Consider the following 21,463-nt stretch of genomic DNA (forward strand, 5'->3'; position numbering starts at 1 on the left):
CGTACATAGGAGCTATTTGCGACATGTCGCGTGCAATAATTGTCGGACTTAGAGGCCGCCCTGAGACGCGCGATACACCGTCACGATGCGTGCGATAATTGCCGGCTGTGTGCCGACTGGTAATCGCCTTAATGTTGCATCAAGGCTTGCGTAATTAAGGTTGCGTAAACGTCCGTCGCCGTTGCGTAAATCGAGGCGAACTCGCGAAGTCTACGTTCGTAGACGGGAAGTTGGCCGTTGAGTTGACAGGAAGAGTTGATTTGCATCGCAAAATTTATCATTAAGCTCTCGCTATTTACATGCTAATTTGAATTCAAAATATGGCTAACGATAAACCATTCGCCTCGCGACTTTCTAGTCTTTAATATTGAATATTTGTTGAATATTTTCATAATTAAAGCTTTAATTATGAAAAATTACAAAAAAAATTATGTGCATAAAAGGCTATTAAGCATATTATAATCTGAAAGATTATATCTGAAAGATAATTAAATGCAATTCAATCTCACATTTTAAAGATTCTTAATTGAATCTTTAGATTGAAGTCAATTGTAGATTCTCTCTTCAACGAATATTATCAATTCCGACATTTCGTGAACAATCAAGCATATTTTCAATTAAGATTATAAATTAATAAAGTAGACTTGAACAAAAAATTATAGTGATAAATATTGCAGAATATATAACTAACCAACAAAATATATTTTTGAAAAGGATATGCTTGCATTCAAGAAATTTCATCAAAGAAGAGTATCACACTCGACGCGAGATTATTATTCGCAATTCTTTGCATTTATCACAGTTTCTATTATGCGAATACTAAAAAAAATGGAGAAAAAGGAATTCGCGGCGCCGACTGTTCATAAATCTTGGCTACAACATTTCAGCTTTCTACGATATTTCAGAATATAAATTTACAGCACTTTTCAAGATTTATGCGTGTTTCTTGTATCGGCATTGCGATTTTGCATTTTGCGTAGCGATTTGTAGGAAGGTCAGTAAAATTTTTCAACACGCTATTATTCAATATATATTATTCATCTGTATCGTGATTTTTCAAAAAGAATATAAAATACGCTTGTGTAATTAGCAGATATTTTATGTAATTCCAACACGACGCAACATATACGCAAAAGAGTTCCTCTTCATCTGTGAATGTGATCAATCGTATCCGTAGACGATTGTAGATATTACCGAGTTCGCAATGATGGATTGTGATAATTGAAACGGTATCGTGTGTGCGCGCACATCCGTACAATTATTATTACTGTTACTCATATCCGGCCTATGCGGCTCGTTTATTTAACGAGACGGCTGTTGGATTGTAGATACCGCAACATATATAATTAATGCTTTGCTAATGACGTCGCGTTTCGATGAATAATTAATATCGCAGTCGCGAGCAAACTTTGTTTGCAAGCCATTATTTGTCGAAAAAATTTTTTTTCAAAGGACAATATTTTCGAAATATTTGCGGATCAAATGAATGAAACACGAAACACTGACCAAACTATTAAACATTTTATGGGAGCTCGCGTACGAAATATTTACAAAAATCCGAAAGCTGTTCAAATATATTTTCCGAATTCGAACGAGAAATTATCTTGAATTTAAATAACATATTTTTTTTTTTATTGAAAACACGATTGCTCACCCACTACATTGAGGCAAAAGTTTTAATTATTCGTTGATAGAATAAATAATGGATTGTATCAATCTTTTAAGGATTGCAAATCATTTCAACCTTTTTACATCGTATATAAAAAAAATTCATAAACATTTTTTCCGTGATTTTTCCATCCTTTCCTTTTTTTATTTCCGGGAGATATTTTATTTCCCGCGAATGAGAGGAATCGTGTAGTATCGAGAGTAACATCAATCGCGCTCGTAAATCTTTTTACTCGACGAAAAAAATCTTGTTCGAGGAGAGATCACGACGAGCAGAGAGATCGAAGCGAATCAATTTTCCAATTGCGCGGAAAGAGCGACATCGAGAACCGTATAAATCGGCCGAAAAGAAACGAGTCTTTTTTTGCTTTCTCGTACGAGAGGAATGATTTCCATGGAGAAGGATTCAGGGGCCAATTTGTTCGCATATCATGAACGTCGACGAGGAAAAACGTGCACCGGCGACAGACAATCTTTTTTTCTGTTTGACATTTTGATGTACTAATAGGCGCTGTGTATCGATCTTTTTGATGACACAACTCTCGTTCTACGTCGTCGCTAATTGAAATTTGATGATTGAAATTCCAATGTACGCATCGTAAAAATCACAAAACTCACTCATATTTTTCCATGTTCTTTAATAATTAAATAATAATATATGTATTTTACATTATAATATTAATATCTCTTATAATAATTATATATTCTTATCCAATTTTAAATTATTTGCGTAAATGTTAACATTTTTAAGAAACCACATTGTTCTCTGGTAAAATTATTAATGAACAATTTGTTTTTTTTCTATCGCTAAATAGCAAAATGAACGTCGGATCTGCGAATAAAATGTTGTATATAATAATATGATCAATTTGTTCATGAATTAATTTCTAATGGATTATGCGACATCTTCAAAGCGTGAAGTACTTTAACTGTAATCACAGGTTCCATTACTGATAGAGTATCAGGTGGTCCACAAAATCTTGATTGAGAAAACTCTGGGTGGGACCACAGATGTATTGAAGGACGTGAAATGAGTTATCTAAATAAAGGGTCGATCGATCCCTTTACATTCCCACGAGATGATTTATCTTACGATCTTGTTCCATGCTGATATCACTGTTTTGGATAAAATATGTTAATATAATAAACAATTTTTTTTCCTATATTATCACATTATAAAAGAAAAAAATACCGACGAAAATCGATATTGCATTTTGTGTTGCCGGACTCAAACTATTAAATAAGTTGAAAATGAAGATTTACACACCTGTTAGAGACTGTGTTTTTGTCGCTCCTTGTCGCAAATGAGTTTTTACTAAATACTGTTTCAAACTTTTCAGCAAATCGCATTTACTAAAAGCAAATGAAAATTTGAAAAATTGACATATACCGAAACGGATGAAAGAAAGATAGTTGCAATTTTCTCTAACAATAAAAGCTAACTTTTAAGCCATTCAATCAGACTCTAGAAATTTCTGCGAATCGCTTACGATGATTTTCTACTTCGTCTAACTTGAGACAGAAAAGGAGTATCATAGATAATCGGCTTTATACGGTTCTTTTCTATGTCGAATAGACATCATTCCTCTTTCGGACAGCTCTGGGACACACCAAGCAATTGCATATCCAAAGGGACACGTCGATAGTTTCAAGTCGCTTGACATATCGGAGTCACAATTTAAAATTATTTTCGTTGTCATATGACGAAACCGTATGAAATTGAAAAAAATATTAGTGTTACCATATATATATATAATTAATAAAGATATATATAATTATTACAACAAACCAAAATAATTAATCAATAATAATTATAAAAAAATTAAGTATTTATGCGATACAAATATTTTTCTTTTTGGAGATCAAAGATTTATGATGATATACGGCATGTGCCCATTTTTTAAGATTCATATATTTTTCAAAAGAATTCGAAGAATTCATTATCGAAAAGGGGATAGCCGAGCTCTTTGGGGAGCAACACCCTGTATAAACCTCATATATCTCGCCCTTCCATCGCATAAACCCAGAATGGATTTCAACCCGGCGGAATCGTAAACCTCCGTCGTAATAACAATTTTGATTCCGCTCCGGCCGTATTGTCGCTTAAAAAAAATAGGAAAAAGAAAAAGAAAAAACTCGTCTTCTTGCGCTCGCAAAATCACTTCGATCTCGACTCGCGTCGTTTTTCCCTGCTGCGACATACATTATTCCTCCAAAATCCAAGCATTACGAGGCTACGATAATCCGGATCCTGGACCGCAACTCGAGTTCTATTCTCCGCCTACGTCTCTTTTTTTTTCTCTCTCTCTCTTTCTCTCTGCATCTTTATCATCGCAGTCGCGTTACGCGGCTTCGATTTGTATCGATCGTTCATCCCGATCCGTGATATGCCTGATTCCGGGCACACGCGAGCCACTTCAAAACCTGTTGCCACGAGGTGCCCGGTCGGTGGCGCGTGCGCATCGGAAAGAAGCAGCAACGAGGGGTAGGAAGAAGGACGGGGGGCTGGGGGACGGGGGGCTGGGGGACGGAGGAAGAAACGCACGCGTGTCGTCATGGGAACGCGAGCGGTTCCTGGCTCGAGACGCTCGCGCTCTCGTGGGTGCCTGCCTGCCTGCCTGCCTGCGTGGGTGAGCGGCGCGGGTGCGGAGGAGAATTCCCCCGGAGGGGGTCTGCGGACCGTCAGGTCGCGGGGGAGGAAGGAGGGGTAGGTAGGTAGGTAGGTAGGTAGGAAAACCCCCCGTCACACACAGTGAGCGCCGACAGTTTCCCCCAACTGTCGAAGTCGTTCAGTTTCCGAATCCGCGGCCGTTCCGCGGGACCGTTCCGCGGAGTCTCGACACACACACACCCGCACACACACACACACTCTCTCTCTCTCTCTCTCTCTCTCTCTCTCTCTCTATCCTTCGGAGAGAAAGGGGAAGCGAAGATATTCTCAAGTTTTTCCGACGCGGGTGACACGCGTGGAGTGTTAGCTCTCTGTCTATCGTTGGATCAATCGATGTCGATCGCCGGTTTCTCCCGTTGCGCGATACATTTTAAATATCTACAATATTTCTTGATCAGTTCGACGTAAGTTGTGTCGTGACTCTCTTTTGCTCCTATTGATGTTATTAAAAAAAAAATAGTGTGCATTTTTTTCGGTTAATATGCTATGTAAGTTCTTATCTAAATCGCTCACAAGCAATCACTTCCTTGAATGTCCTTTTCACATTGTCGGTTGCAATGCAAGATTTGAAATTCAGAATACTTCTCGTAATATCATGGTTTCTATTAAATATGTATATATTTTATTATATTATATTTTCTAGTAAATATGTATCTATATTTAGAGCCTATATATTTTCTGATATCTATAGCTTGAATAGCAAAATTTTCCAACATTATGATATACTAATTACATGAGGCAATATGTAGATTACAGTCTTCTTGAGATCGAGTATACATTGCTCAGAATTGTTCAAGTTGTCTAGATTTTTGATTAATGTGCATACAAATATCGTTATTGTATAATAATGATTAATGGAGAAGCCGCTGTACATTTAAACGTGTTATCTTAATGAACAACGTATCTCTCTGATTGTGAGTATATATATATATATATATATATATATGTGTGTGTGTGTGTGTGTGTGTGTGTGTGTGTGTGTGTGTGTGTGTGTGTGTGTGTGTGTGTGTGTGTGTGTTATATATATTGAGATATGTTGTTGTATATATAAAGTCGAGAGGCAGAATTAATCACGTGAAAATTCACAAGAATGAAATATCTATAGCGGACAATAAATTCCTTAATTGCTAATGAATACTCTTTTTGTCAGATCGAAAAAAAAAACATAATAAAAAAAGCCAACAAGACTAAAACTAGACAAAAAAGACTATGAAATAAAATGAGAAAAAAAAATTCGTTTTTGGTGTAAACATATTTTTTACAATCTATTAAATTGAATCTCGAGTTCGCATTCAACTCGTTCGTCCATTTCGACGAAGATTTGCAGCGATTAATCCCGGGTTAATTACAATCTGCCGAAATAGCTTCTGAAAATCGAGCGCAGTTAGTTTTTATTGCTCGTTTCAGTCTCTCCCCTTGAAAGTTTTTCAGATAAATTTCGGATAAAATCGTCTCCCTGTTTTGCGAGGTTCCAACTTCCATGTTTTCCGGTTCCACGATATTAATCTTAACTAATCGTTTTTCGCCTGGACAAAGTTGTAAATCTCTAAAAACTTTTACTTTTCCTTAACGATCACATAATTTTAGCGCGACAAAAAATTGAAAAAAAATGATAAGCTTTATCATACTACAATAGAAGAAGATTACAAAAAAATAATATTAAAATAATATTTATGATTTTTTTAATAAATATATCTTTCTGCAAGAAATTTATTAAAAAATATTTATCTTTTTAAGATATATTTATTAATTTAGTTTAATCTGCCGCTAAATCTACGAAAATTATTCATCTCATCGGTATATATCGATCCTTATTACGCGAAATTCCACGAATATATCGATCATCTTTGAGATGAAACAATTAAGAAAAGATATATTTAATAAAGACTCACAGAGAAACTATACGTTTATCGATATCGATTATGCATTCCATCTTTATCCGATCGAATATTGAGGAGCGAAGATGGGAAAGAGAGATTTTATAAATTATTCTCCCTTTCGTTATTAATGCAAGCCAGGTTGTCGAGAATTTGACAAAGTAAGTGACTTGATTAAATTCAGAACCGCAAGAGATTCAACGCGTATTTTTCTCTCCCAGACGCGACTCTCCATCAATTTTATATACGCGCCGCCCTATCGAAATCCAGTTCTGTATACAATTTGCGGACAGATTGTAAACTGATTGCAACTGATTCAGTTGCCGAATAATTCCTATTAACCCGGATCCCTGAGGTCGCGCCGGTTTCACCAAATTCGCCGGTTGATTATTATTTCACTGTTCGCCGAGCTGGACTGGAGCAATTTTCGGAAATCATAAAATCAATCGATCTTCCTCCTTACAGTCGCGGGAAGTAAATATGTTCAGGATAATCTGCATTTATTCCGAATTAATTATTGAGAATTTAGATTTGCGTGATAAAGTCGAGCGAGACACAGTGTCGAATATTAGCAATTAAAAGATTCGGCCAAAGACACGTGTCTGTAAATCTGCGTTGTATCTGCATCCTAATTTCAGAGATAAATCTCGGAATAATAAATATTCCTCAATTATGCTTACTTTATTCAATTATGTTTAATTATTTTTTTCGAGCTAGTTTTAATTTAAAATATGAAATATGTATTCATAATCCCATCACATCATACATGTACATTATTGTATTGTAATTAATTAATCAATATCACTTGAGAACAATCGAGGAATATGTACCATTGATAAATCTTATCGCGTGTACCCGTATAAATTATCCCATGCTAATTAATGGATATTCTCTGGATTCGCGAGCGATTACGCGATAAAATACAAAAAAAGGAGAGACATTCTCGCGACGAGGTATCATTAACAGATTCACGAATAATCGATGTCCAATTAATTACGTAACGAAAGATGAGATAAGCAAGCAAGATGCTTTTTGCCATTGAAGAGGGACAGATCGCGTCCGAACATGGGATCAATTATCAATTTCATTAGCGATTTAATTAGTCGGGCGGCATCGTGACACGACGCGGATCATCTTTCCATCGATATCCAAGATATCGCGATTCTTCCTTCGGAAATAATTAAACCGATATGCAGAATCAATTTATATAATACCACTGCATATTTTTCTCATTATAAATTCTCCGATTGATAATTTCTCTTAACTTAGTTTTCGTGTAACCAACCAATTGAAAATGAGCGGCTTCTCACGAATTAAGCTTCAAGAGAGATAAAATCGTATTTCTGACTTAATTTTCAGTGACTTTTACTTTATTAGAATTTTAATGACAAGCACAGGGTTACTAGGATGTTGATAATTCGAGCGATGAAAAAGAGAGAGAGAGAGAGAGAGAGAGAGAGAGAGAGAGAGAGAAAGGAATAATTAACTGGAAAGTTTATCCGAGAGAGACGATCTGTTTAGCTTCCATAAAATCGAACATCTGCGTCTTAGTCATAGCGTTTCGAGGAGTCCTCGATTTTTTCTACGCGCATTAAATTTGCGATAAGTACCTACTAAGTGCAACGAGAATCGAACATCATTCTAATATCCCGTGCTTTCAATCCTATGCTATTTAAATATATAGAATCTCTAGAAACGCTTCGTACATAGCAGTCCGTAATTGAAGGATAACAAGTTTAATATCGATAAATTTACCGTGAGTGCAGTCGCATCTATATTGAAGACACGGCAAGTTGCAAAATTGCGCGAGAATCGCTGCTTGTTAATCTTCCCTTCCCAGGGGAGAGTTGCTAATGTAAGCGCGAAATTCTAACAGATATTACTCGGATTACATTATTGCTTCTGTGTATAAGCTCGAAAGCCATTAAATCAGGATTAACGTATTCCGGAAAGTGCAAATGGAATTTCCGCCGTTGGTCGGCGCCCGAAGTAGCGGCAATATCGTCTCTCGATCAGGGATGTTACGTCAGGAATGGATTCATTTTTTTATCTCGTCACGAGGATGTAAAATCGCGGGAGAAAAATCACTCTGACGCACTGCGTTATCGTTATCGTTAGCGCTGAATGAGAAACAACTCTTTGCCGAGCACTCGCGACAAATTTATGATTAACAACATAATTTCCGTTCGATTTAATTTTTTTTTTTCGAGAAAATTATATATGCCATTCGACGGATTGTATTTGGACTCGAAGAAAAATTGGCTTGATTTCGGCCAATACAACCTTAATTCTATTAATTATACATATATTTTTGGAATTAGAAAATTATATTATTTTATTATTTTTAATTATATTTTAATTATTTTATTTTTGGATTTTATTTATGTTATATAATATTATATATTTATTAAAAAAGAAGAGTACTAATTTGCGAACAACATTTATAAAGAAAATGTGGATAAATAAATTTCAAGACAATCGTCATGACGTCATATACACGCGATTCCTTGTTCTCGGAATTTATTTTCTTCAGTGCGCAAAGTTGGAAAATAAACGTCGCCCATTTCGTCATATAAGTATGAGAGTAATACGGAACGAGAGAGGGATTCTCTCTGACGGAACACGGTCGGGATGAAAAACGCGCGATTCTACGTGCTCACAATTACATCGTGGTAAACAACGGCGAAAATTATGAGGGGAATCATGACACACTCTCTGCTCGCTGTTTGCGCGAAAGACTTCCCGAGAAGATAGACGGTCCACTTTAACGGCCAAACTTGTGTGAACTTTATAAATTTACGGAATCGACGACATCTTGTCGAGATGGCTAAAAGTTTCGCTAGATCGTATACATGTTATTGCATTCAGACTCGTTTGCGCTCTCGAAACGGCAAATATTTTCTTCTCTTAAAAATTCCGTTCGAAGAAGACCTTGTATTTAGAAATATTATCAATGATAAAAAAAAAAAAAAAACAATTTTTCTTTACTTAATTTTATATTTAATCTATACGCGTTTAAAATTAAACGTAGATATTTCCCGATTCTGCGAAGATCATCTCATTCCAACTAACTCTCTAGTTGTATAAATTCACATTTTTTTTTCTTTCCTTTTTTTTTCGATACTTTGTGACTTTCTCGCAATCTTTTTCCTTGGGTGATATATCTTTCGAATAAGGACATCGTGCATATTTTTATCTCTCTCTATCTCTCTCTCTCTCTCTCTCTCTCTCTCTCTCTCTCGAAAACAGAAACTTCGTCGTCCTATGATCGACGTGTCAATTACCGCATGTTTCCTCTTCTGCTTTTCTCTCTATCTCTCTCCCTCCCCCTCCCTCCTCTCTTTCCTCAATGCGAATATGTGTACTTAGGGGGCTTTGCGCGATCGCGTCACTTCCTGGTTCTTTCTTCGAGAGATGAAAGGGCTTCGACCTTATCGCCGCGTTGCGGTTTCCAAGGGTGAGGGGTGCCGACACGGGGTCGCCGACCTTGCCGTTTCCGTCGTCGCCTTCGGCGAAGGGCGTTACGGAGGTCGAAGGACGGCCATTTCTCAGATCGTCAATCGCCTCTCGCGCGCTCGATTCGATCCCGCGATCAATAGGTATACGTATATAAGGACGAGATGAATAATCGCGAAGCGAGCCGATCGTTGAAATTTACGATCAACCAAGTCTTCGCTGCTTTGGCCATCAGCCATAATCCTGGCGTATCTTTCCGCCGAAAGGAACGATCCACACGTGAGTTCATTGGCAAATATATTCGAGGAATGAATTATATACAACATATTCGAGGAAGGAGAGGTGGGGGGGGGGCGGGGAGGATTGTTGATTGACGGTGATAAAGAAAACAGCGATATATCGGTTACGCACAGAAAAATATCGCAAGGACGCAAAATGTCACAATGTTCGCGAACTTTGAGAACGCGAGACTACATATTTGTCGAATAAACGACCGGAGAGATTAGTTTTACTTTAACCTTGTTTTCGTAGAAAACGGATAAAATAATCACCGTCATCGGCGCCGCATTTCCCGTCAAATGCCACATAATATTCGCGCGCTCTCGCACAAAGAGAGATAGATATGTATGTATACATATTTATATACATATATAGGCTGTGTTTATTTGAAAGACGAGCTCTCTCCCTTTTTTTCCCTTTTCAAAGCGCGCAAACGAGAAAAGAAAACAAGGTCAAAACACAATAAAACAAATATTTTGTTCTCGGAATTGAATCTGGAAATCGACTAACAAGCGTACGGAATATTCAAAAATACGTTACTACTCCTCTTTCGATCCTTGAAAATTTCTTGAGATATTATCTATTGAGATTGTGTCTATTTATATTTTGCTTTTCTGATGCTTTAAAAAATAATATTTGAAAAATATATAAAAAAAAACGTGCATTTAAACTTTGATATACCTGACATAATATAAAATTCTTTATTCGAGAAACTATGACTTTGATAACGAGTAGAATCAATCATAGTTATATACATTCCCTTCATCTTTCTTCGATCAATGAAAATTTTTGATAACAACATTATCGCGCAGTGAAATAATTTTCGTCAAGTGATTGATTTAACGATTATGACATTATTTATGTATTTTGCGGGTTATTAAATCTCTAATTTTAAAGCTCTGTACTTTTTTCCATCGTCAATCACATGTAAAAAAATACTTGTTCGTCGTATGTGTCGGATATCGACATTGACGCGTAGATCCATTGTAGTTTTAGAAAGAAGATTTGCTATACGTCACAACGCAACACGGACGTTATTTTAAGAGTAAACATTTCGAACGCAGGTCGCGTGGTAATTATTGCATTAATCATTCGCCGGGAACATGTGTGTTCACTTAATTGTCAAGTGTGTTCGACTCATTAAATTATGATGTCGCTTCAAATTGCGTTTGTTTATGTCTATAAATGGCATATCTCTCTCTCTCTCTCTCTCTCTCTCTTTTTCAATCTCTCTGTCTCGTTTTCCATCTCGCATATAATAATGAAATCCTCTTCTCGAATTCCGAGATATAGCATAAATGTATCTCGAGGGATTTTCAAACGCGTGTCTCGGGAATTTTGATTTCTTCGCGAGAGAGATCTTCGGAGAGATTCGTCTTGAATTTCGATCCGAGATATCGCATCGACATGATTTTGCGATGCAATCCACGTCTCGCGCGTATGATGATGGCATCTCGATAAGAAAAGAACTCGCTTGTCAATCGCGGTCGGAAGCAATCGCGGATAAGCAGCTGCGCAAAAGAAGCAAGCCGGGATTTGTTTCGGACTTTATCGACGATGAATTCTATTCGCTATTAATAAGCCTAGCAAGAGATTTCGTTTTGATGAATTTTCATATATAAATTTTATTAATTCGTGAATAATAGTATTATATAATGAGCATCGCGCGAAGAAGTCTTTTTCTCTGAGATTCATCTTTGTAAAAAGTCAAACCCGAATATTTTACTTTTACAACTTACTTCCACGAAGAGATAAGTCCGCTAAAACCTGCAGAGATCTTCGCGAACTTCTTTTCTATTCTGAAAAGAGTATTATTCCGCCTTCCTTATTCCTTTTTTATTTATTTTCCTCTTGGCGCGCCATTCACGCTCAATCTGTTTCGAAGGAAACTGTCTTTCTTTTTCTTTCTTTTAAAGTTCTGGCCGTATAATAGTAACAAAACGCTATCAAAATTTAAAAGGAAAATATATTTTTTTATGTTTATACCGTTTGAAAAATTAAATAAATAAATCCGGATTATAAAAAGAATTAAAGTCTTACAAAATAATATGATTTTTGACGTCTTAAAGAAAATAGATGTAATTAATATTTTTCCTAATTTATGTCAAAAAATTTAGATCGTGAATTTGCTCTAAAATCAACTGCACAAAAAAAAACGAGTAATTTGTAGAAAGAGATAGAGAGACATATAACATTTTCGTACAATTTTTAGTAAATAATTTTTAAATCATTTTCACGATGTCTATCTATAAATTTTACATATATCTCTAAATGAAGTTTAACTTAATTTTCATAAAATGAGTTATCAGCTCTTGTAATATGTCAAACGAATCGTTGGGAATGACTGTTTGGACCGATTATCGTGAATATATATGCTTCAACAAGGTAGAAAATCGGCCTCTGCTTGCCGTATACGCGAACAATGGGCAATAAAGGCGATAAGAGTTAATTTTATCGATATCGGCACATGCTGAGGCGATCGCTCGTGTTATAAGTCAGTTATGCCGCGAGGCCGGTTGGATGTACGGAAGGAAGAAAAAGTCGCGAAACTGACCCTTCTCGCGAATTTATCGAGTCGAATACACGCAGTTAAAGTGGAAACGGAAACCGAAACAAGTGGAACAGATTGCGTGATTTTTACAGGATATCGCTAGAATATCGTTCGTCCAAGTATGAGTGCAAGTACGCACGATTATGTAACATATTTGTCACATTTATTCTTTCTAACTCTGCCACATTTGTTCCTAATTCGTAATGGGATCTTTTTGATGTGATTAACGTGACTATCATTCGCTTTATTAAATTTTTTTTTTTTTTTTAATAATATAAATAAACAGTTCTGAATAAGAAAAGGTTTATTTAATTATGTATTATAATTCTCGCGCAATGGACAAATAAATCGCTGATGATTCCGGTATTATTTCCTGAACGGGAAATATACATATATTATTAGAACAGAATATTGTAAATTAATCATTAAACATTGCTATTAATCAAATTCAATCGGGATTTATGAAATTATTTTGCGATTCGGTTGTCGATTGAATAAATCAGGATGTTTCATATTTGCGAGATATATAGGTACTTTTTAAAGCGAGCGCAAACATCCGTTGTGTACGGCTGGATGCAGGCGTCCCGTTTTGTAATTCACGTGATGTACTCGTTATATCAAATAATGGACGGGCACGTATATGTATCTCACAGAGTTAAATTTTCCATTTAAAACGCGCCAACATCACTATTGTATATTGCCTCCGTTTGTCTCTTTCGAATTATCGCTCGAACTGAGTGGAGATTTATTGAGCATCAACTTATCACGCCTCCGAATTATTTTTAATAATGCAATCATCATGTCAAGTACTTATCGCACATTTTAAAAAGTGTCTATCATTTTAAAATTCATTATTTATAACATAATCGAGAATATATGGAATTACTCTTTTTTTTTATGTCATATTATAATGACATTTTAAAATGTTTTGTCTTGCTGATTAAAATAATCTTACTGAGTAAAACAATCATATTCGAATTATATCTGCAAATAATCTCATTAAGTTTTTCCTTTCTTCGTTCGCGGCGCGAGTCCGGATGTTGTTAACTCGGGCGAAGAGCAGCCTCGTCGGTCGCCAAACCGGTAGCGCGATGAAGAACGAAAGGAACAAGAAGAAAAAAAAGGGAGAAGAAAAAAGGGAGTAACGCGAGAAGGAGAGATAGAGGAGGGTGGAGTTCGCATCAGCAACGCGCGTTGTTGCTCTGTCCGTCAAACGCGTCTCCGACACATTTTCCGTGCCGATGCACTTACCCTCGCATCCATCCCCCTTCGTTCTCCCCGCTGCGGACCCCACAGACGACAAGCCACCCCGTCCATGCGCTTGCCCCCCATCCTACCGTCTAACTCCCTTTCGTCCCCGCCCCGTCACGAGCGCCCTTCGCTCACCTACGAGTGACGACGCCTGGTCTCTGGAAATAGTTGCCGCAAAGCGATTCGCCGTGTATCTATCGTGTGTGCGATTGTTACGAGAGAGCCCGCTTCTGTTGTCTCTCTCTCTCTCTATCTCTCTCTCTCGGTTCGCGACCATCCCGTGAAAGGGAACGATGATTTTCCGCTGCGTGGGGCATCGTGCCGGTGTATTTTTTCACGAATTTTCGCGGCGACGTATGATAAAAATCTTATCGGCGCGACGGCCTTCAAGACCGTCGATGATATTTTCGTCATGAAGTTATTACGCACGGTATATCGAGTCGCGCGACTATAATGGGAGTTGTGTTTGTGTGTGTGTGTGTGTGCGTTTGTATCAGCTTGCGCGTTTAGCTACTACATGAAACTACTCCGTCACGGCTTTCCGATTCTCGCGTATTCCGGTCGCGTTTATTAATCCGGCTTCCGAGAAGAAAGTGCGCGTGTTTCTATACCCGACGTGTTGCCTGAAATGAAAGCTGCTCTATCGTGCGAACATGTGCGACGTGACGCAGAATGTGCCGACAAGCGCGAGTTGAAGTAATTAATTGACGCAAAGTTTAATCATTCATTGCGGAATCTCGCGGTTTATTCTCGAAAGGATCAAATTAGATGTTTTTATTTGAAGGAAAATAATCATCCACCGTTGCTGAATCTTAATCTCCGCATCATTTTAAATCATGATTCTCCTTCTCTCTCTCTCTCTCCGTCTTATTTTTCATCCGGATACTCAATTTTTTGTTTATCGACAATACGAAAATAAACGCGCTTAATATTCCAAAACTGAAGACACTGTGCATATTTTTACATTCGTCAACCAGAAGTCAGCCTGAATATCGAACAACGGCGGCGAGGTGAGTCGATTACAAAGAACGACAGTCGGCGCGAGAGCAATCACGATTGGGAAATAAAAAATGATCTCGTTCACGTATCTCGTTATATGGGGCACACGTGGATAACCCCGTGATGAACGATATGCGTTACGTGCCGATGATTGAATTCGCCGGACATATTGACGTACAACGAGAGAGAGAGAGAGAGAGAGAGAGACAGAGACAGTCGAGAGCAGCTATCTTTCTTTATTCATGTATTTATTCGCTGCGCTAAAGCAGTATCGATAATCGTGTATACACGATCCGTATATCGAACATGCGCTCGTTAGCCGCTAAGATGGATAAGCAAAGGAGGAAAGAGAGGCAGAAGGTATCTTAACCCTCAACCTCCTTTCCGTTTGAAGCAACCTCTCTCTCTCTCTCTCTCTCTCTCTCTCTCTCTCTCTCTCTCTCTCGTATGTCAGTTATTTTATAAACTGTCAATATGCAATCTCGGATATTGATGGAAATATCTCGTTTATTGAAAAATAAAAAAAAAAAATTATTTTATAAAATTTTCTTCAACAATTAGAAAGAAGATAAAATTATGAGAAAGTAAGAGGCGAGAAAAAATTTGCAAGTAATTGTGTTTCTCCTTTTCATACAAACCTTTGTCACTAGCACTCAAGATTATTCGATGAGATTTTCTGTGGTAAAGAGAATCCCTATCGAAAATCCCCATCAAAGTTCGCGATAATACACCGTATCCGATTCCCGGGAATCCTATCGTGGGGCTGGCGCGTGTATAGGGTGACACGTGCTATATCCGGACAGAAGGACCGTTAATGAACCGCAGGCGGAATCAAAACGGCATCTCCCGCTCCTCTCCGAAGCGAAGAGAGGGGTTGTTTGCGCCGTTAATTTTCATCCCCACACGCGTAGTGACGCAACAGTGCGGCACGAAACCAATGATAATCAGGACGTGATAAAGGGCGGCTCGCACGCCGCAACTCTCGGGTTTATCGCGCCTCGGGGCGAGCGGATAAAACATCCATTTATCCCTCGGGGCCCGGGGGTGTCCGAAGGGGTTTATGCGATAATGGCACGAGAGTTACGGATGATCCGGCGTGTGCTTCTGATATAGAGTCTCGACTATCGCGGTGTAAAAGTTGCCGGTATGGGCGGATGTTTTTGATCTTTGACGCGATGTCAGAGAATCTGGCTGCTTTAATAACCGGGGCCAAAAAAAGCAATCCGAGGAAAAGCAAATCATTTTTGTAGCTTTATTTGATGCTTGATAAAATATGTTTTCTTTTTTTTTCTTTCTTTTATCTCAAAAATGCTGATCACGCTTTGAGAAAAATCGGATATTAAAATTGTCAAAGGTTTAATTCAGCATAATTTACAGCTGACACGTGCGAAGAAAATTTTATTTTGTTTCAAATTAAATCTGTACAATATTAGAGAATTTTTTCGACTGTCTGAAAAAAAATCTGTTGCGAATATTAAAGTTCGTGAGATTTTCATGAGCACAGATGTTGAATCTATTAAATCATAGGAAGCTTATATTTGATTATCTATTCTTTGGCTATATTGGATATGCTAGATTGTATTCATTAATTTTAATATTGGATTCGATTATACAGTAACTTGAAAATCCTCTGTATTATGTATGAAGAAGTCGAAACTTTTTAATTTTGACATCTGCCACATTGAATTTCCTCATCTTGAATTGATTTTGATAGCAAATTTTTATTCAATAACTTGAAGAACCCGTAAGCTTGACAATTGAAAGATGTTTAAGGTACATTATTCTGTTATCTTCAATGGCATAACTTACAAATTTTCCGCAACAGACCTAATGTTTAATCATTTATTAATTTTGATTTTTATATTAAATTTCTTTCGAGAATGAGAAAGAAAGAGAAGGATTCTTTCTAAATAATATACTCAATTAAAAAAAAGAAATTATTTCATATTACATAAATCGTATAAGCTACATTTGTAAATTATTTAAAGAATCCTTTTTTTCAACTTTATTCTCTAAATTTCTCGGTGATAAAACATTTCGATCAAAATTATATTAAATGTTAAAAAAAATTACAATGATTGATTATTATTTTTTTTGTGTATAATTAATAATTTATCATTTATATATCAATATTGATGATTGTGAAAATGTATTTTCACGCAAAGAGAAACGTGTGCGTTAGAATAATCAACACTTAGCTATACGTCAAAGGAGAGAATTAGAAATGTCATTACTATAGAGATTAACGTAAATTTCGCTAATCATAGTTAAATAAATAAAGAATTATAAAGAGATCGCCGGGAGGAACGTTTTTTTCGCGTCGAGAAAATCCGGCAATGGGGCGAAATAACAACTTTCGTTTGTTCCGTTTATATTTCAACCTTGTTTTTTTCCACACGGCGATAAACAAGATGCAGCAACGTCGAGGGGCCTCCCAATTCCATCCCGTTCACTTAACGAATTAGCGTTTAATTCCAATTAGCGTATACGCGCCCGGTTGTCGTACATAGTCAAAGGACTCGCGAGAGTTTCGCAATTTGCGCGGCGACGCTTTTACAGCGGGATTCGCCCGTTTAATTCAATTTGTTCCCTAGAACAAATCGTCTCTATAGTCGCTGGAGTGTCATTTGTTTGCGCCAGTCTTGCCGGATAAACTTTTGTATCTTCAATTACGGCTCCGCTCCGCCCGTTTTCTCTTTCCGAATCCGAGTTTCCGATCTGCAGCTTTTTACGACGATAAGGACGAGATCGTGCGATTTGTCTTGCATTAGCCTACTTTCGTAATGCCAGTACAGTCGTTCGCATTGATCGCTTCGGTTGGCGAACATGTAACGCGTGATTGGCGATTCTATGAATTCGGAAAATTCTTTTAAATTGTTATATTTTTTTTACTATTAAAATTGGATATTTTCTTTCTTTTATGAATGCTTTTAGTTTCAATTTTTTTTTTTTATCGTGAGATATTTTATTCTTTCTTTAATCACTTTAAAAGTTATTCCATTTTATCTTCAATTATTGAAATTAATACAACAATTTTATATTTAATATAATTATATATTTATTATAATTATTTTTTTTTGTTTATTTGTTTATACAGTTTTTAAATTAATTAATTTATTAAATTTAAAAATATTATTAATTTATTCTTCCATTGATTAAACGAGAGACGTTGACAATTTAATTATCTTTTACTTCTGTGCATCCGTTCCGTACGTAGCGAATATCGTGCAAATTTTACAATTCGAGTTATCTCATACACTCGGAGCAATACGCATACAAGCACATTGTTATCATTTATTTTCTACTTGTTTCTCCATACTGTGTACTATATCCAGTATGAATATCGCTGTGCACTATCTCATTCCTTCGCTTTATTCGCTGCCGTGCGGAAGAGAGTGGAAATGACAAATTGTAAACATGGACGGAAAAAAATATATCGCTTTGAAACTGAGACCTAGATATTTTCACCGTTAAGAGATACCCGTTTCGAAAGAGATATGTGTTTGGAAAATATTTCAGAGAATGTAGAATAGTATTTTCTCATTATCTTATTTTATTTCTTTACCTTTTATTTATTTTTTATTTATTTTTGCTTTAACTTTAATTCTCTTTAAATAATCGAGAGAATGGATATTGTTTTTATAAATAATATCTATTTGACATATGGAGATATATTATTTTAGCGAAACGACTTGTTTTAATTTTGAATCAGCACATTTTCTTTTACATCGTCCTTTACAATTGTAATATACACCGCGATTATTCTGATTATTCACATTTTTCTCTAGTAGTTATTTGAGATTCGCAAATCCGTATATTATCGTCTATCAGAATTATATGTAATTAACTACGACGAAAATAGATTCGCAATAATCAGTCTGTTCATGAAAATTAAAAACTTATGTAACCATCTTATATCTCGTATGATAAGTACATATTCTTTGATTCTTAATTAAATAGTCGCATAGAATTGTCATTCGACATAATATGCGAAAAATATGTCGATTGAACAATTGTTTGAATCGAATGTTCTCTTTTTAATTTAACGAAATGAGAGATTGTTAATTACTCGGGATCGATTGTAAAATTCTTTCTAATCTAATTACGCGATCTAATAATGCAATCGAAATAATCCCATCCGAGACCAATTACATCGCGATTAGCGTAGAGAGAATTTAGCGTCCCTGGGAGACGCGTCCGGCCGTAAGACCGCGAATTTACGACACATGACAGTATAATAATACAGCATGTGCATCGCGACACACACACACACACACACACACACACACACACACACATATACAAGTACACCACGGTCTTACACGACGTGCGCATCGCCGGGAACCAGCTGCACGTAAACGTCTCTCTTCTCGGACAGCGTCTTGTTAGAGACCAGGCACCACTTGTTCAAACGTATCACACACGTGCATGTAATAAAAGTACGTGTCATCATCGTTCGCAGCTTGCGTTATTACGTAACGATACTTTAGCGCGAGCTGCATGCATGCATGCATGCATACAAGCGCGAAACTTTATTAGAAAACTTCGCTTCTCCGCTTTCTTACACCCTCCTGCCGTGAGAAATTTCCTCGGATAGAATCTTTACGAGGTCTTACATCGTTTTAGAATTAAGGCGCTTTATTAGAGGAAAAATATCAGGAAATTATTAAGAAGAAATAAGCGCTTTGATAAGGGAAACACACCTTTATGGAGGAAGTTTTTTGTGAATTCTTTGCGATATCATTAGAACGATCTGAAGCTCGATTATCGCCTGACTGAATGACAGTGTAAATCAATATCATATATTCGCGTAGAATTTTGCTCGAAAAAATTTTAGTAATGGCGATAATGTTTCTTTTCTGCGACGATCACGCGTTGAATTATTTTCAGCTCCAGTTTCGCCCTCGTCTCGGTTGATATTCCTCGCAAAGTTGACTGATCGCGAGGAATTTTTTGTATTCATATTCCGCTATATATATATATGTACATATATTGGCATATTACCACGTTTGTCGCTTCTGTATGCGTTCATCGTGCATTATCCTTTGACTACTCCCCCGCTGCGATGACTTCTCTCTCACAGTCTGAAAGACGCGGCTCGTTACATTATTCCGGATCTTAGAAGCTCCATTATATGAAAAGGGATGGAAATATATTCAGAATGTATATTTTGCGAGAATACGTTTGCACGCTCGTGTGACGAATGTCCCCCATCTCAAAGGCTTACCCGATCCCGAATGCACGAAAATAGGATATCTTCGATGATGAATTCGCATAGGGGGAGTACGGAAGAGACAAAAGGAGAGAAACGTTTCATTTATACCGGAAACATATATCTGGAACTTTCATCAGAAAGACAGAGAAGTCGAGAGAAGTCACAAACGTTTACCTTTTTTCTCCTCTTCTTCTTTCTCCCTCTCGTCAATCTTTTAAACTCTATAATCGAAATTTTTCTTTCGAGAACAAAAACTGGGTGAGCGATATTTCTCGAGAAGTTAAGTATGTCGATAAAGTAGCGGTAAAATGAGAGCCATTCCATTTTCAGCGGTTAAAATTTTTCTCACTTATTTGTTCTTTGTTCCTAAAGCCGAAACGGATATTGCGGATCGTCCTTTCCGAAAAGAAGTTTCAAAAATCGCGGATCAGCTGATACGCCCGCTTCGAAGATACTAACTTTTACTTTCAACGGCAACGATAAAGAAAATTTTTCACGATCGCGTGTGTCAATTACTTCTCATCCACGGAGGCGAGTAGAAACGAAGGCGAGAGAGAGAGAGAGAGAGAGTCTCCGTAAATTGCGAGCAATTTTGCACCCACGCCGCGCTCGCGCAAAATAGCAGCGGGCTCGTAAAACCGCTCGCGCATTTGTTTATATCGTCCGCTCGTCTGCACGCACGCAATTAGGTTTTGTTCGCCCCGTGGCGTTCCATCGCGCTCCAGTTTTTCCCGCCCTCCGCTCCTCCCTTTTCGTTCATAGTTTTTATCACGAGGGAGAACGCGCGATCGTCCTGCCTGCCTGCTGAAAGTCATCTTCTTGCTTTCTCTTCCTCTCCCTCGACCGGCACGTGAGGCTTACGACGAGGTAGCTTCGTTTAATCGGTCACTGTCGAGGCTTTTCCGATCGTAGGCTTTCTCTCTCTTTCTTTTTCTCTTTCCCTCGAACGGTACAGTTTTCTCTCTCGTCAGCCTTAACGAGTTTTTCCCATTCGAGCGACTTTGCTTCCCTTCTCACACTCCGCCGGTTAGCTCTCTCTCTCACTAACAAGAGATATTTTGTCCGACAAAAGTCGGATCGGCTCCATTCATTGTCCCGATCGACGGCCATTCGCCTGTAAAAAGAAAACGCTCCCTGTTGTCGACCTTTTTCATCCGGAGACATTTTTGCGAATCCGTCCGCTTCAAATTATTGGGGATTGAATGACAAAAGTCGTAATATTCTTACGAGTGTAGTAATTTGATTCTTGAAACTGCGAATCAATCGTTATTGATAACCGTTACTGATAGTGTTTTAAGGCGAAGAGAGAGAGGGAGAGCAAAAAATGTGGCAAAACTATTTATCTTTATATTCCTTTTTCTTAATACTGTAAGTGAATATGTCTGAATAATCCTTCCTTCATTTTCTTTCTTATATGTTTGTCTACATTTTGTGAGATCAATGCTTTCCGTTGAGTAAACTCTTTCAGAATTTTTATTAGGTTTTATTTATATGAG

General features: G+C 37.2%; 1 protein-coding gene across 8 annotated transcripts in view; it reads left to right on the forward strand.

Moving 5' to 3' along the window:
• LOC126859063 (ras-related protein Rab-37) overlaps positions 1–21,463 on the forward strand; it is an 85,423-nt gene that overhangs the window by 42,824 nt on the left and 21,136 nt on the right. Inside the window, exon 1 of one of the 8 annotated variants that reach the window (XM_050610030.1) lies at positions 4,459–4,827. The exons of 4 other annotated variants lie outside the window; for them this stretch is intronic. The gene's annotated coding sequence lies outside the window, so the exon portion shown is untranslated. Of the gene's footprint in view, positions 1–4,458; positions 4,828–13,923; positions 14,450–14,708; positions 14,764–21,463 lie in introns of those variants that run through there. 3 more of the 8 variants (XM_050610040.1, XM_050610011.1, XM_050610002.1) reach the window with 3 other exon arrangements.

Source organism: Cataglyphis hispanica, chromosome 1 (genome assembly GCF_021464435.1).
Source record: "Cataglyphis hispanica isolate Lineage 1 chromosome 1, ULB_Chis1_1.0, whole genome shotgun sequence".
NCBI lineage: Eukaryota > Metazoa > Arthropoda > Insecta > Hymenoptera > Formicidae > Cataglyphis > Cataglyphis hispanica.